This window comes from Cynocephalus volans, chromosome 6 (genome assembly GCF_027409185.1).
Source record: "Cynocephalus volans isolate mCynVol1 chromosome 6, mCynVol1.pri, whole genome shotgun sequence".
NCBI lineage: Eukaryota > Metazoa > Chordata > Mammalia > Dermoptera > Cynocephalidae > Cynocephalus > Cynocephalus volans.
Window position 1 is genome coordinate 60525837 of NC_084465.1, and position 23583 is coordinate 60549419.

A 23583-nucleotide genomic window follows, 5' to 3' on the forward strand; every position below is an offset into this window, starting at 1 on the left:
CTATCAGAAGATCTACAATACAAGGGTACCTCAAAAAGTTTATAGAAAAACAGCATTAAAAGATAATATGAATCTTCCCATGAACTTTTTGAAGACCCCTCATATGATTAAATAACATTAAGATCTTCCAACTATAAAGTAGAAATACAGGTATGTCCCAACCTAAATATAACCCTCATTAAAATTTCTTAGGAGGAAATTATAGTATAAAAACAAAAATCCTCTTGCATTTCATAGTCAAAAGAAATTAAATTTCATTCCCCTTTTGAGCTAAAATCCCCAAGAAATAGTTGTCCAAAATGCATTCTCCTCAATGTCATTCCACTCAGTCTCAACAGGATGGGTAGCTCCAGCCTTGATTAATTCTCTCAGAGATGCAAAATGCTTATCAGTAAGTCTTTCATGAGCTACCCTCTCAGAGGGTCTAAAAGTTAATAGGACAAAAGATTATCACAGTATTTGCCCCATATGAATGAAATTTAGAAAACAAACCATTACCCAGCTCCTAAAAATTCTTGCAGCCAAAATTATGTCTCCAAACTTGTTATTTAATAATGCCAAATATCACAATAGGATCTCAATGGTGTCTGAGGAAAATAAAGTAGACAGAGAGAATCTTGGTATCAGTCCTCCCAAGATGTCAGTCAGTCTATGAGAGATGTCCAGAATATACAATCTATGAGATTAAACTCAGTTCCACCAAAGGGGAAATGATAATAATAAATTTATCAGGTGGAAAAGTCACCCAATTATACCATCTCCACCCTCAAGTTTTTTTTTTTTTTTCTGTTGTTTTGTAATGTTTGGAAAATTGCAATAGTGGCAGGTTGTCATTTCAGGAGCCTTTCTTTCCCATTCAGCATACTCAAACCCTGTTAATTTTTTTTTTTTTTTTTTTTGGCAGCTGGCCAGTTTGGGGATGTGAACCCCTGGCCTTAGTATTACAAGGCTATGCTCTAACCAACTGAGCTAACTGGCCAGCCAAACCCTGTTAATTTTGATGTCCCCTTTGAGCCCTGCATTTCTGGCACCCCAGCGTTGAATTGTCAGCATTGTTTAATGACACAACCTCCATAATGCTTATAATGGATACTTTCAGTCCTCTGTCTCAGTAGCTATTTCTATTGCCTGTTCTTATAGAATACTTTAAAATTTGTCTCCTTAGAAAGGGTTCTCCTTCTTCCCCACAGTTGTTTCAGATAAATAATCATTATCAATGGATGTCCATATTAAGGTTGCTATTGGCACTTGTGTCCTGCCCTTCACAGCCAAGCAAGGACCAATAATGCTTCTCAGAACACTGTCATTCCTAGCATTTCCATTTGCAATTGTCTAGAGTCCCATCTGACTTTATAACAATTTATTTATGAACCCTTTTATCCTAGACAAGTTTTAGATTTAAAGAAAAGTTGCAAAGATAGCATAGAGTTCCCATCTACCCATATCTATTTTCTCCTGATATTAACATCTTACATCAGCAGTACATTTTTCACAATTAATTAACCACTATTAATACTTTCTTGAGATGCTTTTAGTTTTGACTTATTGTCCTTTTTCTATTCCGTGCTTCTGTTTAAGAAACCATATTACATTAATTGCTAAGTTTCCTTAGGCTCCTCTTGGCTGTGACATTTTCTCAGATTTTCCTTACTTTTTGTGACCTTGACTGCCCTGAGGAGTACTGGTAACACTTTGATTTTTACTTGAGTTGGGTGTTTTTCCTTCTCTACTTGATATACAACTAGTACTTTTTAATGAGTATCAATGACTTCTGTTGGCTTTCTTTATGTTTTTCTAGACAAGAAGCTTGCTTTTCTAATACACTTCTCCAGATTTTATCTTTTGGAGACTCCCACAGTAAAAGATATAAAATCAGTGAGTCTGGGTCTGTACAAAATATCTTGTCCTCTTTCATACTCTTTGTTGGATAATCCCAACCTGTAGAACATCTCTCTTCAGACTGACATATAGACAAAGTCCAATCTATTGTTGCTCTGTCTTATTTTGTTGTACCTTGCTGTAGAATACAAACTTCATAAATTTCTCAAGCATGTTCCCTCAAAACAAAAGCAATACCTGACTACACCCTTACAGTAATGGTCATTTTGAAATTCACTTACTAATGGTTTGAATATTTTGCACTGATCTTACTAATTTTCTCTTCTTAAATGTGCCCAAATTTTCTTATTACCAAATGTCACTGCCATCTTAATCTTCCAGGTATTTTTACTCAATTATTCTTAACAGGGATTCTCTGTTCTTCAGCTTTAAAAAGATAATCTCCATAGTTGTTGGATACTGGTTCCTTTTATCACAGTTATTCAATCTTACTCTCTGAGCCCCTGCTATTCTTTCTCTGTCAGAATTCTTTGAGTCCCAGATATCCTTTCTGCCCAAGTAACATCTACACCAATATATCTCCTTTCCTTCTATCTTCCTACAACAGTTAAGCCTAGTTCAACTCTTTTTCCTTTTTTATTTTTTTTTTCATATGTATGAGAAAGTTTATTCCAACAGCGTTTGTGTCAGTGAAAAATTGGAAACAACCAAATATCCATTAACAGGAGAATGGATTGTGACATGTTTATTCAATGTATACTAGACAACAATTAAAGATATGAACCAGAGCTAAAATAAATAAAATTCAACATAGTATTGAAAAGAAAGTAGTAGAGTTACACATATATCATTTATATAAGATGTTTAAACCACAAAGCAACACTATATGTTAGTCATGGAGACATACATATGTCAATGGATGACAATAATAAATGCCAAATTCATATTAGCGGTTGCCTCCAGAAACAAAGAGGGAGGTGGGATCAGAGATGGGTACACAGGGTTTTCAACTGTTCTGTAATGCTTTATTTTTTTATAAAAAATCTGAGGCAAACATGACCAAATGTTAACATCCAATGAAGCTGAATAAGTACATTGATGAGTGTATTATTGTTTTGTATAGCTGTTTATATATTTTAAATATTTCATAAAGAAAAAAATATTTCATTTATGGGTAACCATTAAAATAATAAAAATATGTAGTTTCCAAATTAGCAGAGAAAACAGAGTTAAGACAAAGAAAATGTCATCAATCTAACAGTTGACAGAAAAGCAACAGAAAAAGAAGCCAAGAAAAAACATGGGAAGAAAGAAAATAAAAAGAACATTACAGAAATAATTCCACATGTTAGTAATCATTGCAAATATAAACAGTTTAAACTTGACTATAAAAAGCCAGAGACTATGACATTAGATTTTTTGTTTTAATTTTTTTGTTGTTGTTGTTGCAGGTCTGAGTTATTTTGTTGGTTTTGCTTTTTTTTAATTTATCTATTATTATTATTATTTTTACATTTAAAGATGTAATTGTGGAGCAGTGGGATGAGCAAGTAGGAGGGGGTAGGGAAATGGAGGTAGAGGTGAGGGGGCAGGACAGGTACACAGCCAGCCCTTTCACTGGCCTGCTTGCAAAGGGTGAGGAGTGGGGGCGCGTGGCTGAGGCCCACAGACTCCCCCAACTCCAGCTTGGGAGCCTAGGGGTTTTCCAGCAGTGGCTCGGTTATTGCTGGGCTGGATGCGAATGTCAGAGGTCATGGCCGAGGCCCTCATCACCCCACCCTGGCTTGTGGGCCTTTGGGGCTTCCAGCAGTGGGTCGGTCATCACCAGGATGGATACAGATGTCAGGGAGGCATATGGCAGAGGCTCTTGGCATCTCCCCACCCCATCTCAGGAGCTCGGGGGGCTTCCAGCTGTGGGTCAGTCATCACTGGGCTGGATGAGGATGTCAGAGGTGCCTGAGGCCCTCAGCCCCCTCTCACCAGTTTGGAATTCCACAGGGGCTTCTGGAGGTAATTTGGTCATCACTGGGCTGGACATGGACATCAGAGGGAATGGCTGAGGCCCTCATCCCCCCTACCCTGGCTCAGGAGCCTGGGGACTTCTGGCAGCAGCTTGGTCAGCACTGGGTTGAATGCAGACGTGGGGGGGGTGGCTGAGGCCCTTGGACTCCCCTCACCCCAGCTTGGGAGCCCCGGGGGACTTCCAGCTCTTTCAGGTTTGACAGGTGTTCTTTGGTGGTGTTAGACCTTTACTGGTTACCATCAGAACTTTGTCTCTGATCTGTGGGTGTTTTGTTTTTTCTTTCACTTCCGTGTTGGATTACTAGCCACCCCCACCACTTAAACTGCACTGGAACCAATTTGTTGTCCTTTGCTTACTTCTAAAATGGGGGAACTTGCTATGTTCCAGCACTTGAGCTCTGTGGTTGAGCTAAATTGTTGCTTTGCTGCTGATTCCCTAGGGAAGGCTTTTTGTGAAGCTCAGGTTTTAACTGTTGACCTTTTAAGCACTTTCAGGTCTTGTGAGATCCGATACACCTGAGTTGTGTGGAGATTCTGGTCTGGGCCCCAGTCTTTTCAGCAAACTGCACCCCCTGCTGTTCTATATTCCTGACCAGTCTCCACTGAGTCGTCCTGTGCTGATTAGAGGGCAGGTCAGCTGTCCATGCCCCAATGTTCCCCTTGTGGGCTGGTCTCCCCCGACCCCACACTTCAAACACTTCCCATGGGGTGGGCCATGCGTCACTGCCTTGCGATGACCCACTGGCCTTTGAGTGGCTCCTTTTTTCAGTTGTCTATGGCTCCTTGCTCCTATGTGGGTCCACGTGAACCCTGTCAGTGGTGTTGCAGACCTGGGGGTCTACAAAGGCCCTCCTCTCCCCTGTAGTCTCCAATCAACTTCACAAAAAGGGCACAGGTGCGGTTTTTGCCAGCTCTTGCTCTGTGTGCTCACCAGGGCCAGCCTTGAAATGACCAGGGCTTGAAACGGTCAGAGGGGTCCCTTCTTTTTCTTATCGCAACTACTCCCACCTTCATGAACTCCATAAGTCTCTTCTCCTCTTCCCCTGAGTTCTAGCCTCTTTTTCCTTTTAGATCTGACTAGTATTATTTGTTAGATATGAAAGAAAATATTTGTCTAGTTTGTTGGCTAAAATATCAATTTTTTCAATAAGCAACTCTCTTTGGCTTACTTAGCCGTCTTTCTTTATTTTGTTTTTAACTAATCATTCCAGTTGCTTTTTAATTGCCTGAGTTAACTTGATTTCTAGAGTTAAAAGGCAATTGCCTTCTTAGATTGTGGGTTTGCAACAACTTAACTTTGAGCTATATCTGTACCTCATTCCAAGAGGATAACATATTCTGTTTATAAGGGTTTCCATTCATTTTTAATTGTTCATTTATAAAATTCTATCACACTTCGCTGGGAAACCCATAACTTGGGTCTCTGAAATTGGGATACACAGCCAAAGTTTATTTAACAAATCTCAATCCAACTGGAGACCACAGAGTTTATTCCTTCCATACTTTTCTCTCTTGTCCTTGAAGATAGGTGACAGGACATAAAAACAAACAGAATGTTGGGCAGCTGGTCTAGCACTGCCTACACAGGCCTAGCACAGACAGTGCAAAGCCAGAACCTCACTAGTGTTCTGTGGGATATGCAAAACTCAGCTGCCTCACAGTTTAAAAGCAACAAATATTGTTACTTCTTTCAAGTTCTGAGAAGACTAATCTTTACTCAGCTTCACCTGAAATATCAGGCCAAGCTATGCCTAGCTAGGAATTTCAATTTCTTGCTGTCACACTCTCACCTAAAGGCATCCATATCCAGAAATGGCTGAGGTCACCTGTACAGCTAGAGTTTGTCTAAGGCACAGGTGCTTGCAGCCTTCACTGAATAGAAACTGTCACTTTCCTGGGACAAAGTTAATATGCTTCAGTGACCCATCAAAATCAAAATCTCACCTGGCCAATTTACTAAAGCCTGAGGACTAATGCCACCCACCCAGGGTGCATGAGCTAAGACCAATAATAAAATTATAAAAAGTAGCCATCTGGCATGCTATAGAAAGTTACCACCTACAAAAGTCAAAAATCCATGACTCCCACCTCTATTCCTGCTTGGTAAACCAAAACCTAAAGCCACCCTTTGGATCACATAGGGTCTTTCTTCAGCAATATGCCTTGATCTTCACAGTTCTCTTTCTCCTCAACTTCTACTCCTACCTATTGTCAAAATGTCTGGTCCAACGTACAAGATCCGAGGGTTTACAGATTTAATATATTGCACCCTTCTCCCCCTGTTGAAGCTCAGAGCCAACGGAGAGCTGATCAAATGAGTCAGGAGGATGGAGACACCAGCTTTATTTCTGAGAAAACTATTGGGGTCACAGCTTAGATATGTAGCCACAATGCACTCCTAATACTGCACCTCATAGTCAGGTCATCTGCCATATGTTAGGGAGCAAAGAATACCACATTTTATCTAATAAAAGATGCCAGGTTTGTAAAGCATGCTGTTATATTACATACCACTAAGAAGGAAATAAACTTTGCCTGTCATTTAAATTAGGACCTTTCATTAATTGTAAGATATATGCTTATTCAGAGATGTTAAGATGTTAAAAAAAAATAAATGTGTCTTAGAGTGGAAGAAATATGAAACAGGATCTCTGCAAGCAGGCAGATGCCACACAAAGTAAGGGGAAGCGGTTAAGCTGCACAAGCCCCACTCACTCTCCCACGTATGTTAGTTCCATGATAATTGACTGCCCCTCCCCTAGGAAGCAGAGAGAGGGCGGAGAGGCCAGGCAGGGCTACACTCATTGTTGAGTGTTTGGAAATACGAAACTGGGAGAAAAGGGATTTCCTCACCCAGCCAAAAATTAATGTTGTATTTCAAGAAATTTACAACAGTACAGAAGACAATACCTAAGGAATTTTAAAACTTATAATATGAAGAAAAATCTGTCCTTCATAGAAAAAAAGTTCCACAGGAAAAAATTCTAAGTATAAGGTAACGTTTATTTTTAAGGATCGGAAACTATGTTGTTGCTAAAGGAAAATTTCAATTCTAAGAGAATAATTAAAGCTAGTAAACATTTCGGAACCACTGTTTGCAAATTTCAAACATCGAACCAACATTCTATATAGTCAATGGAGAGAAGATGGAGATAGAAGGTGCTCAGTTTCGCTGGGTTCAGGTTTCAGGACTCACCTCTGGGTTTCAGGCCACCTCCTGAGGTCTCAGGCCCCTCCTCTAAGCCTTCCCCTAAAGGAAAGTTACTGTTGCTTGTTGGACTTCTTTCAGCACCAACATGGGGAAATTGAGACTGCAAGGGGCTGGCTTATGCAAATCCAGTGGCTAGGCATGCTCGGTACAGAGGGGTTACATAAATTGGAGTTTATCCTTCGAATGACCTTCCATTAGGGGTGCTAAAGATCACAGAATACCCTTGAATACGTTCAGTGCGTGTGACAGAATCTGACCAATGAACATACCCTAAAAGAAAGGGCAACTGAGCATGTGCAAGACTATGTTGCATAACAGGGAACCACCTCCTTAATTGAATATGTATCAGATAGGGCAACTATAAAAGCCAAATGCCAGTAGGAGGCAGGGCTGTTGCTCACTCTCTCTGGGGCCAGCCTGCTCTGCCTGTTGAGTATGTATTTCCTTCTTTTTGTATCAAGCTTACTTTCATCAAGTGGCTGCTCACTCTCTTGAGCCAGCCTACACTTTGTACTACACTGTACATGTGTATTTCTTCCTTCTGTATTAAACTGGCTGTGATTGTTGCTCACTTTCCTGGGAACAACTCACACTTCGCTGGCTGGGATGTGTATGCTTTGCTTTTGTGTTAAGCTTACTTTCATCAGGTTGCTGCTCACTCTCTTGAGCTAGCCTGTACTCTGTACTGAACTTAAAGTGTATTTTTCTTACTTTTGTGTGAAACTTGGTGTGGGTCCTGCTCAGTCTCTGGAGCTAGGCTGCACTCTCTCTATGAAATCTGTATCTCCTATGCATTATATTAAAACTGTTCTCAACTTTCTACTGTGACTCTGCTCTTAAATTATTTCCTGTGGTGGAGTCAAGAGGACTGGTGGGTTGAGCCTGCTATCAGACCTCCCCAGACCCTTCTTCCAATATCAGGATCAAGAACTTAATTTTACAGAACAACACAATTTCATATTTGACCTAATAAGCTTAATCAGTCTTGACCATTTGTTTGTCTGAATGGTCTCATGCTAACTTTCCTTTTAGATCAGAAATATTATAATTTTAGTCTCTATAGCAAGAGCAGACGGCTCATTTTCTAATTTGTATTGACTTCTAAAAAAGCATGTTTTCTTTTTTTTTTTTTCGGTTTCCTCATCTTTTACTTTTATTTTTATTTTTTTATTTTATTTTGTCGATATACATTGTGGCTGATTATTGCTCCCCATCACCAAAACCTCCCTCCCTACTCCCTCCCCCCCCCCCACAACAATGTCCTTTCTGTTTGCTTGTCGTATCAACTTCAAGTAATTGTGGTTGTTATATCTTCTTTCCCCCCCCCCGGTTTTTTTTTGTGTGTGTGTGTGTGTGTGTGTGTGTGTGTGTGTGAATTTATATATTAATTTTTAGCTCCCACCAATAAGTGAGAACATGTGGTATTTCTCATTCTGTGCCTGACTTGCTTCACTTAATATAATTCTCTCAAGGTCCATCCATGTTGTTGCAAATGGCAGTATTTCATTCGTTTTTATAAAAAAGCATGTTTTCTTAGCACTATGAAGAAAAGGACGTTCATGGACCCAGTGAAAATGACCATCAAAAGAAAATCAGTAACTGAATGATGGAGCCTAAAGGATTCAAAGGTATTATATAGAGGCAATATCACTCAGTTATTAAGGGCATTATCTTTGGAGTCAGACACACCTGAGACCTAATCTTGGCCCCCACCATTTACCAAGTGGGCAGGCTACTAAACCTCACTTCATTTCTGTTTCTTTATATTTATAAAAGTAATGATAATACCACCTTTCTCCCAGGATTGTTGTATGAGTTAATGAAGCAATGTATGTAAACCACTAGTACAGTGCCTCTGTGGAAAATAGCCAAAAAATAGAAATACTTGTTTTTTATATTGTGGGATATGCAATACAAAAACAGTTCCCATACAAGATAAATACTGTTTTACCTTTGTGTTCATCATTAGTGCTGTTCAGCAGTTATTTCAGGTTCTCGGCCTCTGGGCACAGAGTAGAATTACATCTCAGGCCCCCTTGTGGTCTGGAATTCATTGTGCCATTGAGTTTTACGTAAAATCTATGCAGACAGAGCATTTAAGTGCTGGTGTGAGACCCTACAAACCTTTCTTTCTCTTTGCCACAAATGGCAATGTTCCAGATCATGGCTCCTTAATCAGCCAGTGTCCCAGAGTAAGGACAACATAGAGCAGAGCTCATAGCCAACCCTCAATCAACATATAGTATGAGAGTTGTTTTAAGCCAAGAGACTTTGGGATTGTTTATTATCACAGCAGAATTTAGTCAATCCTGACAGATACCCTAGTTTATCTCATCTCTAAGACATAATTACATTATCACAGTTTACATTTCAAACTTTATATATCCTATTATTCTTCTGTGGTTATAATCAAGCAGGTTGTTGGCAATATTGTTGAAATTCACTCATTCAACAAATATGTTCCAAACACTGCAGTAGGTTCTAGGCAAAGAACACTGAACAAGTAGACATGATTCCTTTCCTCATAGATTATTATGAGGATTAGATCATGGAGACAGAAGGAGATCATGGACCTAATATTCTCATAAGATTTTGACTTGATTATTTAATTTTAGATCACATAAACATCTATCACCATACTCCCATTAATTAGGTTTATAATCCCATTACTTTCCAAGGTATCTGAAACTCTCAGTAAAACTTTACTCCTTAAAGTTAAAACTTACCTTGGAGAGGTAATCTATACTGTACCTATTGAAGTCCTTAGTGGGGTTAGGTTTACTTGATTATATTTTCTTACACATTGCAAAGCTAATGAAGATTAAAGCTCTGTGGAAAACATACGCTCTGCAGAATGTTGAGGAGAGCAAAGGTTGGGTTACAAGAAACAACCTAAATGTAGAGTCCCCATCAACACAGAGTAGTTTGCAGTGGGGACAGATGCAGCAGAAAAGGCATCATCCAGTGAACAGGGGCAATGAGAGGAAGGGGGGATATTGGGACACATACTGGAGTAAAAATCAATTAGCTGGATTGAAGTTCTGGCTTTACTACTCATTTACTATATGACCTTAAATAAGTCAGTTAATTTCTTTTAGCCTTAGATTCCTCATCTAGAAAATATGGACAATAGGATTTTTTAAACTCAAAGATTGTGGTAAATTCCAAAAATGAAAGTATTTTCAAAACTCAAAGTGCCATTCAAAAGAAGAAAATTAATAATGTAAATATGGAGAGGCCTCTAAGGAGGACTTCATGGACTTCACAGATTTACCACAATTGTTTCTGCAAGAGGGAAAAAAATGAAAAAAAATCATCTATTCTTATCTTATGAAAACATGACAAGGCTTTTGAATGTTTTCCTTTTTTTGATTATTTCTATTGCACATAGCATTTTTTTATTGTACATGCATGTGGGGTACAACATTGATTTTCAATACTTGTGTAGAATGTGTGGTGGCTAGATCAGTATAGTTATGTAGTAGGGAAAGAGGGATGTTCCTGGAGTGGAGTTGCTCTTACTCACCTACATTCCAATATCTTCCCTCGGTGGATGAAAAAGGATGGAGTTAACAGCTGACAACGGAATTCAAGATAATTTTAGATATACCTCTGGGCAGAAAAAAAAAAACACTTTGAGAAGCTCTGGACTAACTGACGTCTCTATGAGCCTTTTGGTGTTCTTATTCCTCAGTTCTCTGATCTATACCTGTATTTCGAACATCATTTAAGAAATCATACCCTTCCTTAGAGTCAGGATGGGCAAAAGCAACTTTATTATTGGAGGAGTAAAAACAATTTACTTAAAAAGAACAAAAATAATTTACTTGAAAAGGGGATTTGCCAGAACAAAAATAATTTACTTGAAAAGGGGATTTGCCCTTCCATCCCTGCAAACCACAAATATGAAAGACAATTTCTCATTACTCTCTAATTACAACTAATAAGAACACATTTATTCTGCAACTTTTAGAATCAAAATAATTGTGTTTTAGGAAAAATAATGAATCATCAGAGTAAAGATTTGTGACTAACACATGATTTAATAAACATTTGCCCAGAACTTTAATCTGATCCTTCTTTTCACTCTTTTTTTTTTTTTTTTTTTTTTTTCTAATTTGAGCAGTGTGGACTTATTTTTTAATTTTGGTGAGGTAAAGTTGCCATAGGTCACTGCTAATTTGGCACTACATCTAATTGAAGTATCATGCTCTCAATAACTAAATCGCCACTACCAAGCCAAACCAGAGAATAGAAATGATTACCTAATTAAGGTTTTTACTGAATTGCCAAGATAATTCAAGCTAAACATGTTTTTCCTGAAAAAAACACTTTCTGAAATCTTGAATTTATTTTTTTTAATTCTGTCCTAAAAGTGATAGTCAATCTTAATGTCTTACATTTACATTTGTGTGGTTTCTTCACCCAGAATCTTTCCTCTCCAAAGATGTCCTTGCACTAGACCAGAAAAAAATATTTCTTTACTATTAAGGGCCTTGATTTTCCTTATGGCAAAAGGTTTATCAAGCAGGCAAATTGCCCATCGTGCTAGAAAATGGATCCATTTATGAACATAGAGGAAATGAGGAGGTAGGGAATAGAAGCTTTGGGGTTGCTTGCTTTTGTTTTAATGAAAAGAATATTTCCAAAGTGGTGGGGGGAAAAAAGTCAAAAAGCAGAATATTGTGAATTAGAGTAAAATAATCAGAAAAGCAAAACTGAGAGCTTGTGACATCTTCCATATTCATAAGGGCTATGGTTAGAACATTCCTAGAAATAGCGCTCCATTTTGATTAAAAGCATTTCTCTGGCTATATGCTCCACAATACCAGGAGCTACAGAACTAATTTATTTTGTATACCAAGCTATAGCACATTGCCTGGCACAGAGTAGGCCCTCAATAAATATTTATTATTGAAAGAATCTCCAAGAACAAAACCACTACAGGTATCTTAGTATACAACACTTATACATCAGACATCAATACCTAAATTATGAGCTGGAAAACTATCTCTAGTATAGAAAAGGTTTAAGAAAAGAGAAATAGTGAGATTACGCCCTGCATCAGACACTGCTGGCTGGCTTGCCCAACATCCAATCTCATTCATCCTCTTCCTTGATGTCTTACACTAAAGAGGCTGGAAAGCTAATTACACACTTTTCCAACTTAATTTGCATCTAAGGGCAGTCATATGAACAGATCTGGCCAGTGAGACATATACGGTACTATGCTGTGTAGTTTTGAGAAAGATTATACACAGGACAAATATAGCTTACACTGCTGGTCCTGTTTATTCCTGCCTCCTTAGTTGATGATGTGATAGCTGGATCTAGAGCAGCAATTTTGTGACATAAAGGAAAAGACAGAGATGCTGGCCCTTACAACACTGAGCCACTGAAGCAACCCCAAAAGCTGCCTACTTTCATAGTCTTGATATATGAAAATAAGCAGGCTAGAAAACTGCTATTTGTTTAAGCCATTGCTTCTTGTGTTGTTACTTGCAGTCAAAAAGCATTTCTAATTGATATCATCCCCATTCACAGGTAAACACGTGTATTTCAAAGTTTAGTCTTGAAGTGGAGCACTCACAAAACAGCAGACTCTTGCCTTGGGTCATCAAAATCAAAGGCCACTTGAGAGAGGATTTTTATCTTGAGTAATATATCATGGCCACTTCTGCTAGGTCACTCTTCTTCCTAAAGGACCTCTCTTACATATTCCATCATGTCCTATTTTTAACAAATTGTTGACATTTCTGCTTATGATTATTAGAAGAGAAGTCTTCAAGAGTAGGGCTCTTATCTCATCCCCTTGGTATCTCAAGTACTTGACATAGTGTTTGGCCCATGATAGTTTTCAATTAATATTATGCGAATACATACATACATATCTACATACATAACTAATCAGACCTTGCTTTGAAATGAATAGCTGATTTAGGGATGACATAATCAGTATGCCATCACTTTCAGGTATGAAAAATAAATTTGAATTGTCAGGGAGGAAATAATCAACATAAGACCAAAATTAATAGCGTCAACATAAGTTATATCTAAAATATACAATAAAAACCTATGCCAAAATCTTTAAGAATACATTTATAGATGGAAAAGCAAACCTAGCTGACATGCTTCTGAACTCCTTTGGTATTTGTGCTCTGCATCATTTATTTAAACTGCAGTCACAAGCCCAGAGTAATAGCAGTGATTCCACCACACATTGTCTGTGTGAGTTAACTCCTCCAAGCAATGGCTGTGCTAGAGGTTTTAACATTCCTACAATGCTTATAATCTTCCTAAAATCCTATTATCCCACCCCTACTCCAAAAAAAAATATTTTTAAAGAACCTAAAACTAAAAACAGTTTGCATATTATGAAAATACAGAATTGAGACAAAATCCCTAGGAAGATCTTTGAACCGTTTCATCTTTCATTCATCAGATGCCTTTTGAGCTCTATAACCTGCCACGCAATTTTAGGCAGTCAAGATAGAAATGTGAATAGCACTAACACTTCCTCTCCTGGTGAAGTTTAGTCTGGTGAACCAGATTAACACTTCCAAATTCCTCTTATATAGAAATTCAGGAACCCCAGCTATGTTCAGAACTCCGTTTACTCATCTATGAAATATAAGTCAAGGTGATCTTTAAAGGTTGACTCACTCACTCAACAAATGTCTACTGAGCAAGCCCTTCTCTCCCCACCTCTTCCTGCCCCCCCTACACACACATTATTTCCATAAGTACCCAGAATACAAAAGAAAATATAACAGCCATAGTGCCTGCCCTCTTGGAACACCCAATTTATTTGTGGAAGATAAATAAGCACTTCCATTACTTATGATTAGTATTACCAAAGAACCCACTAATTTTATTAATAGTGATTTGTATTTATTCATTTATTTTTATTAGTATTTATTTAATGATTGAAATTTTAAGTATTCCAAAGCAATAATTTATGGCCAATAGGTATTTTAATATCCAAACATTCAGTTTACAATTGACCTTAATTCAGGTGTTAACTATACAACATGCAGGACAACAACAAAGCAAAACACATAGTAAATAGCCAAGGGCTATTTCTTCCCCAATCTCGCACCTCCCATGAGAAACAGGGAAAAAATGCAGAAGAATCTAAAATATTGATCGGACATCTATATATCTAACAAGTGAAGCTCATAAGGCACCACAAAAACAATTTCAGTCTTTTCTCACCATTGCTCCTGCATATCTTGCTTATGGGGCTTGTTCTTTTCTAGCCCCTTGGATGTAATTCAAGGCTAGTGTCTTGACTTTCAGATTGTTTCATATAAAAATTCCTCCTCTCACTTTAGTACCAAAAAAAAAGCCCACAAACTCAGGTGTCATAGGTCTCAGGCAGAGTAATAATCAAAACTCCAACATCCATCTAAGTTAATGCTTCTCCCCTCACCCTGCCTAGGAAGGCAGCAAGAGCAAGCCTGCAATAGGACCTTCCAGGTTCTTCTCTCTGCTCAGCCAGCTTCCTCATCCTCATCCTCTCTCCACCTCCATCAGCAGCTGGAGCTTTTGATCCCCCTAAGTTAAAGAGGTCAGAGATAGAAGGTACGAGGGGACCAAAACAAGTCCTATTTGTTCAGTACTGATCTAGCATTGCTTTTTCCTGGATTTAGAAGGTTTTCAAAGCTGACTTTCCTTATCCAATTTAGTCAGTTCCCTTAGGCTCTGGGGATCTCTCACTGAAGAATCTGACCTGATTCTGGTGAGCCATTCATGAGTGGCCACTTACCGCTCTACCCAAAGCCCCTGGTTGCCTGCACTTCACTTTCAAGCTTCTCCTACCACCCTTTATGTGAATTAGGAAAGGTGGCCCCTTCAGATTGATGAAGTTCAAACAGATGCCCTCCCATCAGGCTGATGCAGCCCTGTGCAAGAGCCTAGGAGAGCAGCGCCTTCTCACCCCTCAGCCTGGTGCCTCTGTGCAGAGCACAACATGCAAGGTTACATTACTGCAGCCCTGTGCCCTCCAGAGACTGTTGACTGCGATCCACAGATTCTCCACCAAGCCCTTCTGGGTGGGAGCTAAGAAAACACATCTGCCCTGTGCTTAGTCTCCCCACATACAACGCATAGGAAACCCATCCCTTTTACCTGTCATAGATGGTAGTGCAGTTACTCGTCCTCTTTTCTTTCAGCCCTCTGAGAGGCAGATGTAGCACAGCATTTTCTATTTCTCTGCTGTGAATTAAAAAGTAGTCTACTATATCACCCTAACTCCAGGGGAACGTAGCAATGGTTCCCCTATAGCAGCAGCACCTTTCATTAGAGTAGAAAGTATACACACACCTCACCCTGAACCTGTATATTTAGAGCACACTAAAAACTTTCTACACTCCAACTTCCTCCCTCACCCAGCTTCTTAGACTTTAACTCTTTTATATTCCACATGGTTTATGAATACCCCTCTCAAATCCAGCCCAGTGGGGTCTGACAACTTTCACTTTGAAAATATAGAGTAGTTGGCACCTCTTTGCCTTGGAGCTTCTATCAAAACCAAGACCAGAACACATTTATTTTTATATTGTGTAACAGTAATTAAAATTAGAATTTACAGATGCTCCAAGAGGAAACATATTTCAAAAGGGGTTGAAAAATAAATGAGACATGCTTATTAGCAAATTAAAGAAAAGTTTTAATATTGTATGTACACACACATATATATACATACATATATATATATATAACATATTTACAAAGATATAAGAATTAAGTCTCCAGAACTGATCAGTAATATTCTGGGGAAAAAAGAGTTACACAGAGGAATTTAGCAGTCACAGGGCAGATGAAGCAAGTGAAGGCTGAAGCAAGAGATATGGCCAGATGATTAAAGGGTTCAGGTAGCCATATATTTTAATACCCAAACCTGACACTTTTGAGAAATAAAGTGTGGACTATGAATACACACAGACAATAGACATAAACCAGGACTATTCTGTAAAACCTGGAAGCCTGACCATCTTATGTGATTAAAATAGTTGTATGTCTCTGACTAGTATTAGAAACCAGCAATGAAATTGATTTCTGGATTGAACCAATGGAGATTTGCTCCAAAGGAAATGCTAGTGAGAGTGAACTGTGGATCAGAATGGGGACATGGAAAGCACTTTATATGTAATTAATGATAACAGTACGTCAGCTCTCAATGCTATTTCTGAATGATGGATGGGATGCCTTATGGACCATATTTAAAAAGTTATTATACCAGAAGTTGGATGTAAAATGTAAGGGTCCTAATAATTAGTTATTCAAACAAATATAGATGGATTAGTAAAGTTCAAGCAAACTAATTAAAAAATATGAACTAGAAATAGTAGTCTAGAAGCCCAAACACAAGTGTTTGAGTCACAGAAGACTGATAAGGATAAACATACTACATCAGAGTTACTTTAAAAAGAGAACTAGAATCGTTTAGAAGTGAAGCTAGAATACTTACGGAGGGTGAGGGGAGAGGGAGAATGTAGCTTCTTAATTGACGTGTCATTTAGTCAGAGGTTATTACTTAGCCCTATCTCTTGAGGCTTTTAAGAGCAACTTGAAAACACACAATACACACAAATAAACATTAAACGCTGAGCTGTATTCCTAGTCAATGATGAATTTAAAGTTCAAGACTAATTAATTGCTTTCAATTAAATAGCTTATATGCTTGACAATTAAAATACCATCAGTTAACTATAAACCAGAGACTAATAATGGTAACTAATACTCATATGCAGCTTAAATGGATTTACTAATCTATGAAACAACTCTGAGATATGAATAATTATTATTACCATTTTACAGGTGATGAAAATGAGATACAGTGAGGTTAAGAAACTTGTCCAAGGCTATATATATCTAGGAGGTGATGCAAATTCAGTATTTAAATTCAGGTAATCTGCTCCCACCAGGCGGAGAAGCTTTTTCATTCATCATTTCTTTGTGTGTATGGTGGAGGAGGGGAGGGAAAGAAGTGTCCTATAAGGCCAGATCTGATAATAGACTGATAATTTGCTTTGGAATTTCAGCCTCTACTCATCGTAAGCGTTAGTGTGTTAAGCAGCCTAGATACAGGCTATAGAGATGCAGTTCAGCCTACACATCAGCACTTTCTTTTGTGCAAACACAGCTACTTTTCTTTTTTAATGAGATGAAAACATCAGATCTCTTCTACTTCTCTCAATCCCAACTGATTCTGTTAAGATCCTGGAATTGAATAATGATATCTTCTCGAACATTCCGAAGGGGACCAAAATCTGCCAACATGGCTTCATCAGTACCTGAAGCCCTTGCAATGTATAAATCTTTATCTTCCCAATCATTCATGTCATTGCTCCTTGATGTACAGTTGTCTACTGGACAGACATTGTTAAAAGTTCTCTCTTGTGAAGGGCTAATGTGTTTGTTTTCAACTGTACACGTTAGATAATAGTAGTGAAATATAAAGGAAGAGTAATTTTGCTTCTATTTCAGCAATGCTATTGCATTCCAGAAATAATGGTGTTAAAAGGGGCACTTCTAGCAGTTTTAGCATTTCACTATTTAATAACATTTTCATTTATAATGTATTCAAATTTCCGGGTTTAGTGGCGTTCACAATGAAATATATAAGTACATATGTCTTTTAAATATTGTTAGCCCTCTTAAAGAGTCAGTAGTAAATCTGTTTCTGTAGTTTAAATGTTCTGGCTAGGTTACAGAAGACAGCAGTTGTTAAACAACTTAACATTAAATATTAAGGAATAATTGTAATATTTAAAACATTGTTTAATCGTGTCTGGTTCATATAACTCTGTCTTTGGTTAATACAAAGTTAGTATATCAGGGTGGAAAAATGAATGAATTTCAATTTTGAAATCAAACCCAGTGTGTTTCTAAACATAGAAAGAGGCCTGGAATTTTACCTTTTGAATGTTATCTGTAGTTCGCAGCCTATTAAAGCTATTTCAGTGTGCCTTTTTCTTTTTTGTGCCTACGTCATCGATTTAAGATTTTTATTTATTTAATTAATTTTAAGAAGAAAAAAGAGGTTCTGTAGAGAACATGACTGTGTCTGCTAACCAAAAGTAGGACTAGAGAAGGACTAATGTGGGGGTGGGGGGTAGCTACAAGGGGGCGGTGTGGCAGCACAGAAAAATAAGAAAGGAGACAATTCAGCACCCATCTCTAATCTTATTCCACCCAAGAAATTTGGGAGAATGCGAAAAAGCAGCAGCCAGCATTCCTGAAGGGGTGTGGCTTCTCTCCAGGGGCTGTCCAATCGAATTCCTTCAGAGGGAGCTATCCGGGGAAGATTGATGAGGGTTGCTAGGAAACAGGAGCGTCTCCCTCCCGCCTGACCCAGAGATTGTTCCGCACAAGCCCTCTCCGGGGGCTCGCAGTGTGCAGTTGCACCGCGTGTGGGGCAGCGCTGCGCACCGGCCTGCCTGGCTCGCTCGCTCCCTTTCTGCACCCGCTCTCCCTGTCTCCTCTAGCATGCGGTCAGCCCGTTGCTCGGGGACCACAGGAGAGTTCCTCCAAGGACTGACTGTTAGTCCCTGCTCACCGTCAGGCCGAGAGCTCTCGCAGAGCTTCAAAGTTGGAGCCGACGCCCTCCCTACAGCCCCACGCCCCTCCACCCCACACCTCCGAAATTCAGCGACCTTTGCACGCACTGCCTAAGGATTTCAAACAGAGCGAGGCAAAGCAGCCTGCAAAACCGCCCTGGCTTTCCGTGTGCCAATCCCCTTGTCTAGGTACCCTGGCTCACTGAAGACTCTGCAGATACACCCCTATAAAAGGAAGGAGGAAGGGGGAGGGGGAGAGGGAAAAGGAGAGCGAGAGAGGGAGGAAAGGAGAGAGAGAAGGAGGAGGAGAGGATGCCAGGAGGTCCGTGCCTCTGCCGAGAGTCCCAATGAGATGCGGCGGCTTCAGCCTGGCCAAGGTGAAGGAAAGTTGCCTCCACGCCTAGGAAGTGGGTTTGCCTGTAAAGAGAAGAGGTGGGGGGCTCGGCTAAGACGTGCTCGCCTCCCCTCGGCGGAAGACCCCTAGGTCCCCCCTTCTCCCCACCTCCTCCCTCTTGTCTCTCCCACCCCTCCCTTTTCCCTCTCGCCCCTGACTCGGAGGCCTGGACGGATGCTCTGCCACCGGGCCGTGGTCCAGCGCGCAGCCGGGAGGGGGCGGGGGCAGAGGGCACTGTGACAGGAAGCTGCGCGCACAAGTTGGCCATTTCGGGGGCAAAATAAGTTCTCCCTTGGCTTTGGGAAGGACAAAGCCAGCAAGCTACCTCTTTTGTGTCGGATGAGGAGGACCAACCATGAGCCAGAGCCCGGGTGCAGGCTCGCCGCCGCCGCTGCCACCGCGGTCAGCTCCAGTTCCTGCCGGGAGTTGGCGGTGCGAGGTAAGGGGCCCAGAAGGGGACGTGTCCCTCTGGAGGGCGCCCAGCGAGGGCGCGGACGCTCGGGTGCCGCGTGGGGCAGGCGCAGGCGGGAAAGTTGAGGCAGACCACGGACCAGCCCCTTCGGTTCTGCCGGGGGTGGGCAGGGTGGGGGCAGAGGCGATGTGGGTGTGCGTGAGTGGGAGTGGGTGTGTGTGCGCGCACGTCTGTGTCTCCGGGAGAAGGCAGATTTCAGGGCACAGATCTGCGGCCAGGGTGCGGGAGGTGAAGGGACTAACCAGCGCTCGCAGACCCCCAGAGAGACCAGTCTCATCAGCCAACCACCGCCAGCTCTGCTCTGGGCTCAGGATTCGTTTCCATTTGGGGGCTCGTAAGGCTTTGTGCACAGGAAACCCTGCGAGGACTGGTTGACACACTGGCGGTTGCATGTGGGTGTGGAGGTTGCCAGGCGAGGTGGGCAGCGGTCAGCGGGACCTGGTCGGTGGTGCAGCCGGGATGAGCTCTGCAGCCAGAGGCGGCCAGAGTTTCGCCCTCCTACAAGCACGCTTGAAAGGGAGCCCTAATTCGCTGCCCTTTGCTCCTTTTGACTTGAGCGAAAAAATCGAAAAGCCAGACTAGTAGTGTATCTCTTCATCGATCCTGTTCCATTTTCTTATCTGACAGTGAGATAACTCAGAGAGGGCGGGAGATTCGCGATCCAAAAATAGACCAGGGGATATATCCAATAACCTTGTTTCTTAAGAATTTTATTTAGATTTCCTTCCAGTTCTTCCCTGGGTTAGCAAATGTGGAAGATTCTTTAGGGTATAGCACTTTCAGATAGATATATTGAGGGGTATGCTCCTGCTTTTTAAGTATTTTAGAGCATTGTAAATTTTGAAATCAAAACTGTACACTTCTAAAGAATTGTGGTCAAGTACTCAACTAATTTGCTTATAAAATATTTCCCCTGTTATTTAAATAGTAATAGATATGTTTGGCGTATATAGAGAGATAGTTAAATATTGGTATATTCAAAGTTGAGGTTAATGTGAGTTGAGGTTAGTGTGAGTTAAGGACCTCAGCAATAGTTCATTCGTTCTGAGTTTCTTTACTTGAATTTCTTTGTGTTACCAGCTCGTAGAACTGTTTGGTAGAGTATATTATGTTTCTTTGAGAAAAATCACAAGCATCCATTTGGAGGGAAGCATTATTTATTTACCTAAGTCTTCTTTGATTTATTTGATCATACATTTTAAGGCTGCTACCTAACCTGAACTCTAATTGTTCGCATAAATATATTTAATATAGGAATTACTAAAAACAACTATATTGCCATTACACCAAACTCCTGTGGATAACACTCCCTACCAAAGATGTTTAGGACACTCTACTTATTAGTTATAATTCTATATTGTTATATGCCTTTTTTTCTAAAAAACAGCCTAATTGAATTGGAATAGGTTTGGAAGCTATTGTACACCAGGTTTTAATAAAGCAGTATGTTCCCTTTCATCGTGGCAATGTCTTATATTTACAAAGATTTCTCACACCTGTAGGCTTCAGCTGTCCATCCTTCGGGGTTCTGATCTCCCAGCAGTAGTACACGGTTATTTTGAATAGATATGCCCTAAAGCTGTCTTGATTTGTGTTCAGAGTAACATAGGTGCTCAGGATGGGAAATAAGGAGTGGAAGTCTTGAAACTTATACTTTTACAAATAAAACAATGAAAATTTCAGAATATCTACATTTTCTGGACTAAAGAAGATATGATAAGAATAACTTTTAGTATCCATAAGCCCCCTCTCCCTCAAAAAAATCTAGGTACAAAACGTCTAGTTCTGTGAGCTAGACCCTTACCATTGAAATGTAAAACCTAAATCATAGAAAATGATGCCAGCACGAAAAACAGCTAAACTTTGGATCTTGGAGGAAAGGGACAGCTCTCTATTTATTTCCATTAAATGGTATTTTTCACATTTTAGGAATATGTGATTAGAAAGTAGAGAAAATGTGTGGAAAGTTATGTGAATAGATAATATTATAAATAATAAAAATATACTCTGTGATCCACTCATTTGTGCATGATAGACATTTTTAAAAGTTGCAGTGTATATATGAAAAGAAGTGATTGTAAATCAGATGATTTACCCCACAATTACCAAATATCAAAATGATGAGCCAATCTGATTTGATGGCACTGCAATTAAAATTGGTAAGTTGAAAAAATGCAAAGGTAGCATAAAATTGAGTGCTCTTTATTTTTATTTAAATTGAAATTTATATTTGTATTGAATGAAAGAACTGGGATCATTGTGAAAAGGTCACCTTGTCTCACTTCTCAGCTTCATAATAGGTGATCAGCTGAAGCCAAACAAAATTGAGGACAGTCTTATTTTGGAAGATTCCCAGCAATAACATTTTACAATTTCCCTGGGTACATTTACCTCTTTATTATTTCATGTTGGACTCTTTATTTATTTATTTATTTCAAATTAAACCATCTTCTCTTTCTTATCCATTCTTCTAATCGTGATCAGTCACACAAAAGCGTGATCTTTTTCCAGGGTTCTAGCTACCTCCTGCCAAAATCTATCCCTTTGGCTTGGGGATAAAACGTTTCAATTTGTTTTCTTGCACTCTACATCATCCCAAAATACCATTAAACAAAAGAAATGAAGATTAATACTTAATCTCTATTGAAAAACCAGAAGGGCAGGATGCGTGTATGCACACTGGAATGTGGCCAGCATTCCAGAATGAGACTTGTTTTCTCTAAGAGTAACTCCCAAGCAAGGAGTAGGTGTTTACTCATAGTTGTCTCACTTTGATATTTTATACTGAGCTTATTGTGCATTCTCACGTCTTTTGAGACTCTACTAAATGCATCCAATTCTGAATTAGATGAATTTATTGAAATTGCTCCCAAGAAGTAGCATAAAATGATAGAAGACTATCTACCAAGACTGAACACATAAAATGAGTACAATCATAGCAATCACTGAGACGGCAGAAACTATTAGGTCATCCCCCTCCTTCCACTTTGTAGGCGTGGTCCCCATAGCACACTGTATTTTGGAGTACCTCAGTCCAGTCTGATTTTAAATGGCTCACATAATGACTTTTCCAGACTCTTTGAAAGACTATTTCACAGTCTAATGGTTCTCCCTATTAAGAACTTTGTTGTGATATTCAGCCTAATTTTCCTCTGATTCTATTTCATCTTGTTACTCGCTATTATAACCCTTCTGGACTAGTCCATCCTCTTGTCTGATTTAGAGTCTTCATCCAACACTTATATAGGACTTACAAAATGCAAAAGCTTTGCACAGTTAGAGGAGAGCACACAGAGGCAACAGTTCTATATCCAGACACCTTTGCTAAATATTTAAGACACATCTTTGAGATCATTAATATATATGAGTATGACAATATATTACTAATAATCTATTTTACTAATGTAAGAGTGAGGAAATTTCCTTCTCTGACATTAATGATCTATCTGAATAACAAGAAGATCCCTTCCAAGTAATGTTCTATGTGGATGCAAATTTATGAGACATTTTCATTGCAAATTTGTTGTCAACGGAACCCTGCCAACACCCACACTACAAGGGAATTCTGTGACATGCTAGTCTGATGCTCCACTGAGCCTTGGAAGCTGTTGTCATGTAAATTCCACTATTGAAATGAAAGTGATTTCCATAATTAATAGAATGTGCTAGGAATTTAATAGCATATATAGTTTAGATGTGTACATTAACACAACATAGTAATTCTGTTAAAATTTGCAGTCGCCCTTTTATACTGAAGCAATCTGGAAAAAAAAACTAGTAGAACTAAGGCTGAATTCTTCACTGTGCTTTATCATGAAAAGTAACCTTAAATCATGCATATATCAATGTGGAATATATTTAGATTTACATGAGGTACCATATGTGAAGGTTACTTTAAAAATATAAAAGCCTGAAATAACCACAAGAGAAAAACAGTTTTTCACTTTGTTCATTTAAAACCTGGTTCTAAGACATCCATGTGTAGGCTTCTTTAAGATTCTGAAGCAAATATCACTATCCCACTCAATTGTTTCTCTAAGTCCTGCTAGACAGTAGAGTAGTAAAATATATAAATCAGGAA